This window comes from Saccopteryx bilineata, chromosome 2 (genome assembly GCF_036850765.1).
Source record: "Saccopteryx bilineata isolate mSacBil1 chromosome 2, mSacBil1_pri_phased_curated, whole genome shotgun sequence".
Taxonomy (NCBI): Eukaryota; Metazoa; Chordata; class Mammalia; order Chiroptera; family Emballonuridae; genus Saccopteryx; species Saccopteryx bilineata.
In genome coordinates this window covers 355,709,332-355,723,075 of record NC_089491.1, presented here as the reverse complement: position 1 = coordinate 355,723,075, position 13,744 = coordinate 355,709,332, and the positions used below count along the sequence as shown (strand labels likewise).

The 13,744-nt window shown below is 41.4% G+C and overlaps 1 pseudogene; it reads left to right on the top strand.

Moving 5' to 3' along the window:
* The window catches only part of LOC136322643 (probable ATP-dependent RNA helicase DDX52), a 31,432-nt pseudogene extending 18,499 nt beyond the window's left edge, over nt 1-12,933 (top strand).
* Nucleotides 12,934-13,744: the final 811 nt, after the last annotated feature.

The window sequence follows — 13,744 nt, the reverse complement described above, 5'->3', positions numbered from 1 at the left end:
ATTAAAAATATATTTTTTCATAATTTAGGATGGTTTGGGGATGTTTCACAGGGCTAGAACAGATTAAATCTATTTCAGTTATTTTAAATGGGAGAAATTTGTTTGATATACAAGTTGACTGACTTACAAACTCAGTTACAGAACGAATTAAACTTGTATCTCAAGGTACCACTGTACTAGTGGTTCTCAACCAAAGGCAGTTCTGCCTTCCATTCCCACCTTACCCTCCAGGGACATGTGGCAATACCTGAAGACATTTTAAGTTGTCACAACCAGGAAAGAGTGCTACTGATCTATAGTGGGCAGAGGCCAGGGATGCTGTTAAACATCCTACAATGCACAAGACAGACCCTGCTGGCCTCTGCTGGTTGGTTCAGCAGTAGAGTTATCAGCTCAGCATGTGGATGTCCCAGGTTCAATTTCTGGTCAGGGCACACAGGAGAAGTGCCCATCTACTTCCCCACACCTCCCACTCCTCTCTCTCGCTTTCTCTCTCTCTCTGTCTGTCTTCTCCTCCCCTCCTACAGCCATGGCTTGATTGGAGCGAGTTGGTCCTGGGCACTGAGGATGGCTCCATGGCCTCTCCCTCAGGCACTAAAAAATGGCTCTGGTTGCAACGAAGCCAGATCCCCAGACAGGCAGAGCATCGCCCCCTAGTGGGATAGGCCCTTGGATAACGGTTGGGGTGCATGCGGGAGTCTGTCTCTGCCTCCCCTCCTCTCACTAAAATAAAAAAAAAAAAGCCCCTACAACGAGAGCTGTCTGACCCGAAAAGTCAATGTGCTGAGGTTGACAAACCCTCCTTTATACTAAATGCCATGGAACTCCTCTGCAAGCAAGAATAGCTTACATCCCTACCCAAAGAATCTGATTTTCCCTGTCTTTTCTTTTCAACTTCTGAATAGAATTTCTTTTAAAAAGGGTGTTCCTTGGAAAATAAAATGAAAATCAAACTGTTGATTACAGTGTTGTTGGCTCTTAGAAGTTGAGAAGATAGTGAAATATAAAAATAGAGAAGGGATATTCTAGTTTGTATTGTGATAGATACAAAAATATGTTTGTTAACTTACTGACAGGGAAGAACTTTTGTGTAGTTGGTGTAGTAAGTATAACCACTCCCTCCTTTTCCCACTTCAGGGGAATTTAACTAAAATTCAGTAGGCTTAATTCTCTAGTTCAAGAGGGATATACTTGTCTTTGAAACTTGTACCATTTGTTTTTGCTATAAATATTCTTGTGACCACTCCCAATCGACTATTTATTAAAGCAAGATCCTCCAGGAATAGACTTCACAAGGTACAGATGATATTTTAATGTCTTTTATGTGTGTTTTCCATCTTTCATCCTTAATTGCTTGTATTGTTGCCTTTTGGAGCTTGCTGTAGGCCATCTTTCAGTAAGTGTTGATGCTGAGAATAATGGTTTTCATTAAATTCATAGAAAAATAACTATCTGGTCTGGAAGAAAGCTACAGATTCTGATAAGCAGCACATAATTCCCCTAGACCAGCGGTTCTCAACCTGTGGGTCGCGACCCCGGCGGGGTTGCCTAAAGCCATCAAAAAATACATAATGCATATCAGGTATTTACATTCCGAATCAAAACTGTAGCAAAATTACAGTTATGAAGTAGTCACCAAAATTATTTTTTGGTTTGGGGTCACCACAACATGAGGAACTGTATTGGGGGGTCACGGCATTAGAAAGGTTGAGAACCACTGCCCTAGACTTTCAGCAATGCTGTTGGGAGTTTATAAGGTTTATGTGAAGCTTTGTTGTTGCTAATGGAACCTCATAACTTTGAGGCTAATGGAATAAGTATATTAATTTGTTATCTTATTTTGGCCCTTTTCCTGCTTATTTTCCTTGTACCTTTTGTGGTATAGATGTGGGTCTGAGAAGCAGCATTACATCTTGACTTCTTCATGCATCCCCAGTTTAGTGAAATGTCTTGGATCTTCCAGTTTAATACCCACAAGTTGTTTTGTTATTTCTTAGTGTTGAATGGCTGGTAGTAGATGAATTGGATAAACTATTTGAAGATGGCAAAACTGGGTTCAGAGACCAGCTGGCTTCCATTTTCCTGGCTTGCACATCCCACAAGGTCAGAAGAGCAGTGTTCAGTGCAACTTTTGCATATGATGTTGAGCAGTGGTGCAGACTCAACCAGGACAGTATCATTACTGTGTCCATTGGAGCAAGGTAATTTTAAGTGCTTATAATACCATGTTAAGTAAAAATGAAGCCAAATGGTAAAGAATACCCTAGGCCCTGGCCAGTTGACTCCGTGGTAGAGCTTCAGCCTGGTGTGTGGCTGTCCCAGGTTCTATTCCAGTCAGGGCACAAAGGAGAAACAACCATTTGCTTCTCCACCCCTCTGCTTCCTCTTCATCCTCTCTCTCTCTTCCCCTACCGCAGCCATGGTTCTATTGGTTCCAGCGAGTTGGCCCTGGGACTAAGGATGGATCTGAGGAGCCTCTGCCACAGGTGCTAAAAATAACTAGATTGCGCTCTGACCTGTGGTGGCACCTTGGATAGAGCATTGAACTGGAACACTGAGATTGCTGGTACAAAACCCTGGGCTTGCCTGGTCAAGGCACATATGGGAGTTGATGCTTCCTTGTCTTCTCCCCCTTCTCTCTCTCTCCTCTAGAAAATAAATAAAAGCTTTAAAAAAATAGCTGAGTTGCTAAGCAACAGCCCCAAGTGGGCAGAGCATCGCCCATAGGAGGCTTGCTGGGTGGAACCCGGTCAGGGCACACGCAGGAGTCTGTCTCTGTCTCCTCTCCTCTCACTTAAAAAACAAAACAAAAAACCCCACAGGGCCCTGGCCGGTTGGCTCAGTGGTAGAGCGTTGGCCTGGCATGCAGGGGTCCCGGGTTCAATTTCCAGCCAGGGCATACAGGAGAAGCGCCCATCTGCTTCTCCGCCCCTCCCCCTCTCCTTCCTCTCTGTCTCTCTCTTCTCCTCCTGCAGCGAGGCTCCATTGGAGCAAAGATGGCCCGGGCGCTGGGGATGGCTCCTTGGCCTCTGCCCCAGGCGCTAGAGTGGCTCTGGTCCCGACAGAGCTACGCCCCGGAGGGGCAGAGCATCGCCCCCTGGTGGGCAGAGCGTCGGCCCTGGTGGGCATGCCGGGTGGATCCCGGTCGGGCGCATGCAGGAGTCTGTCTGACTGTCTCTCCCCATTTTCAGCTTCGGAAAAATACAAAAAAAAAAAAAAAAAAAAAAGCCCACAGAATACCCTGTCTACTTTCAACTTAATTCCTATGTATAAAATGAAAAGAGAACGAACTCACCATAAATATAAAGGCAGACAACAAAATGGAAAAAATAGTTTTGATACAGTGTAATGTATTGCAGCGGCTTATAGAGCGTTAGTTAAAAAACCCTCAGCCCCAATGTTTGTCTATAAATAAACCCTGCTATCATTAAGAAAAAAATTAATGAAAGTATTTAGCAATATGTAATTATAACCTTAAAAATGGTCTATTTTACTGAAAAATATTACTTTTAGAAATAATTTGCTAAGTAGTTAGACATGAAGATTTATTTGACATGTCAAGGTTTATTCTAAAATAGTAGAAGTGTGGGCAATTTATTGTTTACATTTCTTTATATTTTTCAAACTTTCTTGGTAACACTTGTATAACTATAGTAAAATATTTTTAAAATAACTTTGTCTTTAGGTCAGGTATATATAATTAAGTGCTCATATTGACAATGGAAAAGTTCATTCTTTGGAGTTATAAATTTTTTCATTTATTTAGAATTTCAAGGTGGCAGGGAAGCAAAAATTGGCTCTTACAGACAAGCTGGTGTGTTTTCTTCTCAGGAATTCTGCAGTAGAGATTGTAGAACAAGAGCTTCTCTTTGTTGGATCTGAGACTGGAAAACTTCTAGCCATGAGAGAACTTATTAAAAAGGTATATTTCAGAAAGTCTTGAATTTTGATAAAGTTCACTAAGCTTCTATTACTGGTGGGAGGCTGAGCACCTTTCCACATCATCTCATCATCTTTAATAATCCCGTGGTAAACTGTTCTGTACATTGGGCCAGCTCGTGTCCCGAGGCAGAGCGGCTCAACTGTTAGAACAGTAAGCTCTCTATTCTCAGCTCAGGGTGGGCTCGGAAAAGACTGACCTGAAGCCATGAAAGCTTTTTTCAACATCTGCACGTGTTATCTGCTCCCGCATCTCCCCCCATTCCTCTGCTGGTTTCTTATGGAAGAAACCAGTATTGTAGAATGAGGACAATGACTGGGGTTTTCTCTTTGTATCCCTTCAGTAAAAACTGAGCAGAAGCCATAGTTAAAAGGTTAAGTACTGAAGGCTTGGGGTGGGGGCCTTCTAAAAGAAATATAAATCCTAAGCCCTGCCACTAGAATTTAGTGTTTTTAGGGGGTAAAATAAATACGCTTGTGTAAGATTGTTTGTGGTAAAGAGTCATAAAAGGCTATGGAGTGTTTTTCTTAAATATTCATATAGTTATAATGGGACCATCAGGGTGAGTTGAATTGGTTGAGGAAATCCTTGAGGAGGAAATGCTACTAATCAGGGCCTTGAAGGATTTGTGAGATTATTTTATTTTTTATTTTTATTTATTTTTGTATTTTTCTTAAGCTGGAAACAGGGAGAGACAGTCAGACAGACTCCCGCATGCACCCGACCGGGATCCACCTGGCACGCCCACCAGGGGGCGACGCTCTGCCCACCAATGGGTGATGCTCTGCCCCTCCAGGGCATCGCTCTGTTGCGACCAGAGCCACTGTAGCGCCTGAGGCAGAGGCCACAGAGCCATCCCCAGCGCCCGGGCCGTCTTTGCTCCAATGGAGCCTTGGCTGCAGGAGGGGAAGAGAGAGACAGAGAGGAAGGAGAGGGGAAGGGGTGGAGAAGCAAATGGGCGCTTCTCCTGTGTGCCCTGGCCGGGAATCAAACCTGGGACTTCTGCACGCCAGGCCGTTGCTCTACCACTGAGCCAACTGGCCAGGGCCGGATTTGTGGGATTAAAAGGTGAAGGGGGACAGTACTGGTGGCAGGGAGCAGTTGTAAGTCTCAGATGGGGAGGAACAAAATGAATATGTTTGGAGACTAATGAAGAAGTCACCTGCCTAAGGAGACAGTCTGTGGTGGGAATTAAAGACAATCAGTTTGGACAGGAGAGGTGGGGTCGAGTTAAGAGAATTCACCAAACATTGTTGAAGAATGTGGGGCCACATAATTTTTTAAGGAAAACTGAACAGTGGTGCATAAAATGGGTTGTCATGGAAAGAGACTGAAAGTAAAGAAACCAATTAGCAGTCTATTAAATTAGGCTGGTTAGACAGAGGAGGAAATAAATGAAGGTGCCAGTCTTAGTGGTGGAGCGTTAACAGGAGCTGGAGGATGAAAAGGAGAGGCGAGGCAGTTGCAATTACCTGCTGGTGACAAGGGAAGTGGTTAAGAGAATGGGCTCTGGAGCCAGCTACCTGGATGGGAATTCTAGCTTTAGGCAAATTAACCTCTGTTCTACGGTTTCTTCTTTTACAAAGTCAAAATTTTAAAAAGTGTTTTTAACTCATTAGAAACTCACTGTCGTAATGCATTATGAAACACATCAAGACAATAATTTTCATAGCTAACGTTACGGGTTAATCTAAATGAGGAGTACTTTGTAATTTGTTTCTTTCTGTGACAGATCTGGATAGGCTCCAGCAAATCACAGGTTTTATTTTAATTGAATTTAAAGATGAAATAGTAAGTGATGAAAACAATGTCAAGTTGTATATTTCCTCTCACAACTTGCCCCGTATCCTTAGTGTATTGTGTAGTAAATGTTCAGATTTAAAACTTAGAATGCTTGATTTAAAACTTTTTTTGTAATTATGATAGATAATAAAGTGTGAATCAGCACTATTTTTTATAATCAGTTTTATTGAGATATAGTTTACATACACTAAAACTCATCAATTTTAGGTATACAGTTTGATGAGTTTTGACAGTTGTGTACCATCATGTAACCACCATCACAGCCATCACATAGAACAATTCCATCAATTAAAAAAGTTTCCTTATGCCCTTTTGTAGTCAAATCTCCTCCTCCTAAACTCCCTAGCAACCACTGATCTCTTGTTCTGCCTTTTCAATAATTTAATGTAAATAGAATTATATATAGCATGCAGTCTTTGTGTCTGGTTTTTTGCACTTGACAATGCTTTTGAGACTTGTGTTGTACATATTAGTAGTTTGACCATTTTTATTGCTGAATAATATTTCTTTGTATAGAGTATCACAAATTGTTTATTCATTCACCAGATAATTGACTTTGGGTTATTTTCAGCATTTGCCAATTATGAATAAAGTTGTTATAAATATTGTATTACAAGTCTTTGTGTGGACATAATGTTTTTGTTTCTCTTGGGTAGCATGATAAATGTATGCTTGATCTTATTAGAAGTTGATGAAATCTTTTCCTAAGCTATGTATTTGGGTTTCTGTTTTTCCACATCCTCACTAACACTTAGTATTGTCAGTCTTCTTCATTTTAGCCATTCTCATAGGTGTGTAGTTGTATCTCAGTTTTAATTTGCATTTCCTTAATGGCTAGTGATATTGAATATCTTTTCAAGTCCTTGTTTGCAGTTGGTATGTTTTCTTTAATGAATTATCAAATCTTTTGCCCATTTTCAAGTTGAGTTGTTTATCCTTTTATTATTACATTATAATGTTGTGTCAGAACAGTGAGAGAAGATGTCTTGCCACACAATCAATCAGTTAGCCAAGTTAAGAAATTAAGGAGTCTTTTAATTAACCGGCTACATGGACCGCATGGAGACCTAAGTCATTCAAATCAATGTGGTGGTGAACACCACCACATTGGGGGCTGGATTTTAAAGGGAAAATTACATACTGATTGAGGAATGGGGAGGAGAGGAAGCATAGCAGTGAAACAAGCTTTCTTAAAATGTTTATCTATAGGGTTAATTCAGGGAGAAACGTTCTGAGAGCACCTGCAACTTTGCAAAGCTAGCCCAAAGTCACAGTCTGGAAAACCAGCCTCAAGGCCAAGAATAGGGTGTATTTTCAGAAAAAGTAAGTTCTGCTAAAAGTCTCTTTGTTTTAGAGAAAATAAGTTTTGCCAAAAATTATTCATGTTAAGAGCCTTTCTTTTCTACACTTCATTCCCTACTGGTTTTAATTAAATTTTAATCAAATCATTGATTTGTTTTTATTTTCGTAGCTATCCTCTTGTATTCGTGTGTATTGATTTCTGATTACTACAATATTAATTTGATAGAGTTTATTCTCTCTTGAACAAACCTTGTTATAATATTGATTAAACATGATCCTACTGTCAGACAAGTTAAAATCAAAGTAAGAGGACCAATTGCTGCAGACTAAAGGGTAGTGAGCCATGGTAATTAATTAAAACTCTTTGGAACTTATTCTCTGACTGTTCAAATTCTTTTCTTCTTTTTTCTATGTTTGCCCTAACTAAAGATAGGCTTTCTTTAATTATATTAGAATTATTAGCATAGAAAGAAGTTTCCTTTAATGCTACACATAAGCTACCTTGTTGAAGGAAAAGTAAATCTAAGCCTCTTTTATTTTATATACAAATAAACTGGAGGCATAACATTTACTAGAATATATCATATAATAGAGGCTTATTCTGTTACCTAAACCTATTTTTTTCTCTTTGTACAAACCACTTACAACCTGCACAAACCTGCAACTTACATAAACCCTTGGCTTTCATGAACTTTCTTATCCAGAAATAACTAGCTATCATAACAACTTACTTTTTCTCTTTTCTTAAAAGTACATTTATAGCCCGGTGGTCATACGAAATGACTGCTGTTCTAGATATTATAAATTGTAATTAAAATGATTTGTGCAAAGGTGTCTGCTAATTCAAACTAAATTACCCAGGGCAGGCAGTGAGGACGCCCCTTTGCTTACTGCCCCACGGGGTTTCCCCCTTCTACTTGCTTAATTGCTTAAAGTAGAGTGCAATGAAGGAAACCACTGGCGGTACATTTCTTAAGAGCCACCGCTACCTCAATAAATAAAGGTGATTTAAATAATAAAATGTTAATTCACATGTCAAAGATCTCTTTGTACACAACATTTCTTGTGTAGATCTTTCCATCATTTTTAAGCTTGCCTTGCAGAGGACCATCAATTGTTTTTAATTTTACGTCCGTTCTTTCACGAACTCTTGAACAGGCAACATAAAGTTGACCCTGTCCAAATGCAGGCTCAGGTAAAAAAATGCCAACACGCTTAAGCGTTTGGCCCTGAGACTTATTGATGGTCATAGCAAAGGCAAGTTCTACAGGAAATTGTCTACGTCTCAATTGAAACGGCAACCCTGTTTGAGATGGAGCCAAATCAATTCTTGGAATGACATGTATTTCACCTTTAGAGGAGCCAGTCAAAGACTTAGCTATTATGACATTATTTTTCAATTGGAGAACCTCTAGTCTTGTACCATTGCAAAGACCCCTTCTGGTGTTAAGATTTCTTAACAGCATAATGATTGCTCCAATCTTTAACCCAGTTTGTGAGGTAGCATGCCAGAAGGTGGGACTATTTGAATGCTGTGGCAACTTCATCCGATTGGCTAGTACAGTTACGCAAGCAACCAATAAGCTATCGGCGACAAACAGACACTTAAGCCGCATATAATAAAGATTCTCACCTGACCAGGTGGTGGCTCAGTGGATAGAGCGTTGGACTGGGATGCCAAGGACCCAGGTTCGAGACCCCGAGGTCACCAGCTTGAGTGCGGGCTCATCTGGTTTGAGCAAAAGCTCACTAGCTTGGACCCAATGTTGCTGGCTCAAGCAAGGGGTTACTCAGTCTGCTGAAGGCCCGCAGTCAAGGCACATATGAGAAAGCAATCAATGAACAACTAAGGTGTCGCAATGTGCAACAAAAAACTAATGATTGATGCTTCTCATCTCTCCGTTTCTGTCTGTCCCTATCTCTCTCTCTGTTAAAAAATAAATAAATAATAAATAAATAAATAAAAAATAAAACATTCTCATGTTTTACAATCCATTCATTTCCTACTGCTCATGTTTATGGTTGTGGGTGACTGGAGCCAATCACAGCTGTCCTCTGGGACAACACCAAATTTTTATTGGCTAACGTGTAACATACACTTGTTGTTGTATGGCTCTCATGGAATTACATTTTAAAATATGTGGCGTTCATGGCTCTTTCAGCCAAAAAGTTTCCCGACCCCTGGATTAAAAGGTTTTGATTTCTACACTGTAAAATGGGGCAGACCGGGAGCTTGCTGTCTCTCTTGGTTCCTGAGATTAGCATTAGAGAGGAGAGCAGAGACAGGCCACATGGAGGAGAGGAGAAGCAGCCAAGATGGCAGAGTGCTGAAGAGAAGCCAGTTAGTACAGAGTTTGTGCAGAGAGAAGGAGATGCGGAACAGAGGAGAATGAGGCTGGTGAGGTAGACACCTTTGATGCTAGGAAACTCGGATAACTCAGTGGCTTTGAGAGCCCTGAATGGAAAGGGAAGTATTTTCCCACTATTTATATTTTTTGCCTGCCGGGTGAAAACTAGAATTAAAGATAATGGCCCACCAGTTTGTGGCTCTGTTGTTTCATTACTGTCTGTCTGAATCCAATGTGAACCTGCATGGGCCAGGTGGCTGTGATGGTGGCCGCGATTACTGGCTTTACAGGGAGCTTCCTGGATGAATGCAGATATGCAAGGTTTACTTAAAATCGCTTCTTGAGGAATCTTGAACACTTAGCTATTTTGCTACAGCTGATGGGATTACATAGATGGCAAAACCTACGTGTTGTCCTGTGCACATACCAGTGTGTGGAAGCACAAGGCGTGCTCCCTTTGCATCCCAGGCTGTCTGCGCTCACTTGAGGAGGAGGCTGCATGAACACCAGAGATGAGCAGTTCCTCTTGGGGCTCCTCTGCTGGCCCCTGGAGACGAGGTGGGGGTATTTACTAGCCCTGTGATCTTAGCTATGGTTTTCTCAGCTGTTAAAGCCCATTTTTTTCAGTGGTACAAATGATGTTAATTCTCATCGCATTGGGTTGTTGGGATTGCTCAATGAGATAACACAAGCGCAGACCCCTTGCCAGTCTCTGGCTTCTTGGACACAGAAGTGAGGTGGGTTGGGGTCAGGTTGTGGAGGGGCCCCAATTGCTAAGCTGAGGAATTTGTGTTTTATTCTAAGGTAAAGGGAGACCGAAGGGTTTGGACGTTCTGGAGGTCATTCTAGTATTGCGTTTACACTTAGAATCAGATGCATTTTAGCACTTTATGACAGTAATTACCCACCACATGTGATGTGAGGGAACTTCTTTAGAGGTTACAGTGAAACGTCCTATGATTGAACCTACTGGACAGGAATAATTCCTGGTCATTGAAATCCCACCTTTCTAGGCACAGGCAGAGGTGCAATTCCCTTGCAGGCAGGAGATCGATTATAGGCCATTGGCAGTAGAGAAATTATTGTAACCTAGAGAGGCTTTCCCAAGTTTTTGTAGGGAGTAGCTAGCCGGTGTTATTACATTATATTGGTAACTTTCAATTGCTATATTTAACTACAAATGCTAAATATTCCAAGGACATTTTTTATGTATCAGGTGTGGTGTGCTAAAAAACGAAATGGAAATAGTTTGTGTTTTTTGTTATGGGTTTGAGTAGGGATTTTTTAGTACTACACAGAGGAAGAAAGAGATTTCAGGCTCAGCTAAAGACCTAATGTTCCTTCCTTTCTGTGTGTATATAAGGATCAGGGCAAAAAAAAAAAAAAAAAAAAAAAAAAGAAAAGTACATTTATACCTTATATCTTCTATTATTAAAACTATACAATCCCTTTTTAATCAGATCTCTTAATTTTAAAGATCTTAACCTTCAGTGACAACTTGTTAGTAATAAACAATTTTTTTTTAAAATATGCTTCTTTTTGGAGGTGTCCTCCCCCTAAGCAGCTTGTCGGACATGTGATTAATATTTATAGGTTATTTTTCAGGGGTAGCTATGAGCACATATATTTTTTATTTACCTTGTAGCATCTCTCTTAGCAAAGGGACTTAAACTCCCCTTCTGCATGACCCACAGCAGTACATGTATTAAATTTTAAGATGACTTGCTCTAGCCTTCCCCTGACCCACGCTCCCCCCTTTCCCAAAGTTCAATTATAAAAGTTCCATGGTGACATTCCTCAGGCTTCAGTTGCACATAGACCAGCCAGCTTCCAGTTTGTGGCTGGAGCAGGGCATGTCGTCTTTCTTAGGGTCAACTTATAGGGGTTGGTGGGACCCATTTGCACCGTCTCTGAGGGGGTCTTCAAGGGAGCATAGGGAGAAGGCGTGTCACCCTGCCTAATACAATTCTATATTGGGTGAATTTTTCCTAGTAGGGGCTATATTTAGCTTCTAGCAGAACTTGGGGGAGTAAGTCAGTCAGTCTAGTTTTCACCAGTTTCTAAAATGAATTTAGTTAGGACTTCTTTCAGAGTTTGGTTCATTCCTTCAACTTGTCCCGAGCTCTGAGGCCTGTAAGCACAATGCAACTGCCAATTAATGTTGAGTGCCTTTCCTACTAGCTGTGAGACCTTAGATACAAATGCAGGCTTATTATCAGACCCAATATTAATGGGCAAGCCAAATCTGGGAATATTTTCAAATAGCAATTTCTTAACTGTTATTGCGGTCTCATTTCTAGTAGGAAAAGCTTCTACCTATCCTGAAAAGGTGTCAATAAAAACTAATAGATACTTATATCCCTGTGCTGATGGCTTTATCTCCATAAAACCTACCTCCCAATGTTTACCTGGGAAAGCTTCTCTATCCCTATTCCTTTTTACAACTTCTGTTTTGTTTAGTGTTTACTTGGGCACAAATTAGACACTTGGACACTATGCTTTCTGCAATAGCTTCTAAGCCTGGCAAGTAGTAATTTTTCTTAAATGATTAGCTTAGTTTGGCCTAAATGAGTTTAATGTAGCTGACTGATAATCTCTCTGCCCAAGGCTTCAGGTAAGAATGGTCTTTTGTCTGGCAACTCTAACTATCCTTCTTTATTTTTAGACATTCCTTTTCTTACAGCAAAATCCTCCTCTAGTTGTTTATAAAATGACTTCTCTGGCAATAAGCATTCTGGTAAAGTCACTAAGACTTCTAAAGGCCCTACTGGTTGTAAAGCGACTTCTTTGGCTGCCTTATCTGCTGCCCGATGTCCTTTTGCCTCTGTTGAGTTCCCTTTCTGGTGTCCTGGGCAATGAATAAGTGCTACAGTTTCCGGCAACCACACAGCTTCTAGTAAAGCTAAAATATCTTCTTTGTTTTTAATGTCCTTACCAGTAGATGTCAGGAATTCTGTCTCCTTATAGGTTGCTGCGTGAACATGGGCAGTAGCAAAAGCATACCTACTGTCAGTGTAAATGTTGACCTTCTTTCTTTTGGCCCACCTGGGTGAGAGTGATAAGTTCTGCCTGCTGAGCTGAGGTCCCGTGGGGCAAGGCTTCATTCAGCCTATATGGTCTCATCAGGAGTTACTGCAGCCACTCTAGCATATCAAACCCCATCTAGGACAAAACTGAATAGCTGTACTTCTGCATTAAATAGAGATACATCTGGTCTTGCAGTTCGAACAGAGTCTAACACTTCAGAGCAGTCATGCAAGGGATGTTTGGTTCTTCATCAGGCATCAGGCTTGCTGGGTTGATAGCCTGCATCTGAACAAACTTAATGCGAGGCTGATCTATGAGCAGGGCTTGATACTGCGTGATCCTGGCACTAGATATCTACCTAAGCAAAGTCTCTACTGCATGTGGGGCTGTCAGGAACAATTCTTGCCCCATGGTTAGTTTATCTGCCTCTCTTACTAGTATGGCAGTGGCTGCTATGGTCTGAAACAGTTTGGCCATCTAGATGCAAAAGGGTCCAGCCACTTAGAGAAGTAAGCAATAGGCCTGCTCTATGGTCATGGCCCTAAAGTTTGGGTCAAAACCCCTTTTGCTATTCCCTTCCTTTCGTGAACAAAGAGCTGGAAAGGCTTGGTAATGTCTGGCAAAGCCAGGGCAGGGGCCTCGTGAGGGCCTTCTTGAGGGTTTCAAAAGCTTGTTCCATAGCTGTCCAAATTAACTCTTGGGTTCCTGCTGTACAGGAGTATAAAGGCTTGGCTATCTCTGCAAATGTAGGGATCCACACCCTGCAGTATCCAATTGCCCTGAGAAATTCTCGAACTTGTCTCCTGCTAGTGGGAGTTGGAATTTCAAGGATTGCCTCTATACAACTGGAAGAGTATGCTTCCCCGCCTCAATGTGGTAGCCTAGATAGGTCACCTTAGAGGTGCAGCATTGTGCCTTTTTAGCTGACTCCCGGTACCCCAGAGTCTGCAGTGTTTGTAAAAGTCCCTCAGTGGCTGTCTGGCAGCTTACCTCTGTTTCTGCAGCTAGAAGCAAATCCTCTACATACTGTAGCAGCGTGCATTCTGGATGTTCCTGGTGGAAGGTGAGCAGGTCCTGATGTAGTGCCTTATCAAAGAAGGTTGGTGAATTCTTGAAGCCCTGCGGTAATCTGGCCCAGGTTAGTTGTCCTGAAATGCCTGTCTCTGGGTCATTCCACTTGAAGGCAAAAAATGGGCTGACTTATAGGGGGCCAGGGGAATACTGAAGAAAGCATCTCTTAAATCTAAAACCCTGTAAATTTTCAAGTCCAGTGACAACAGGCTTAAAAGTTCGTAGGGGTTAGGCACAGTTGGGCGTATTGTCT